Source organism: Morus notabilis, unplaced genomic scaffold (genome assembly GCF_000414095.1).
Source record: "Morus notabilis unplaced genomic scaffold, ASM41409v2 Scaffold413, whole genome shotgun sequence".
NCBI classification, from domain to species: domain Eukaryota; kingdom Viridiplantae; phylum Streptophyta; class Magnoliopsida; order Rosales; family Moraceae; genus Morus; species Morus notabilis.
In genome coordinates, this window is record NW_010363912.1 from 479,064 (window position 1) to 479,332 (window position 269).

The following is a 269-nucleotide window of genomic DNA, read 5'->3' on the forward strand; positions in this document are numbered from 1 at the left end:
AAATATTATTAATTATAAAAATTAAAAATTAAAAATTTGATTTAGTAAAATAAATGAGTATTTTTTGTACGTTCTAAAAAAAAGAAAAATAATTCTTTTTCTTCTTTTTTTAAGGACAATCTGTTTAAGACTTAGTTTAATAGTGCTGGAGATTTTAAAAAAATTATTTTTAATTATGCTGAAGGAAGAAGTAACTGTTATAAAAAACAGTTGAGTGTTTAAAAAACTATAATTATAGTAGCTGTGTTGGTTCCAAAATCAGTGTAATA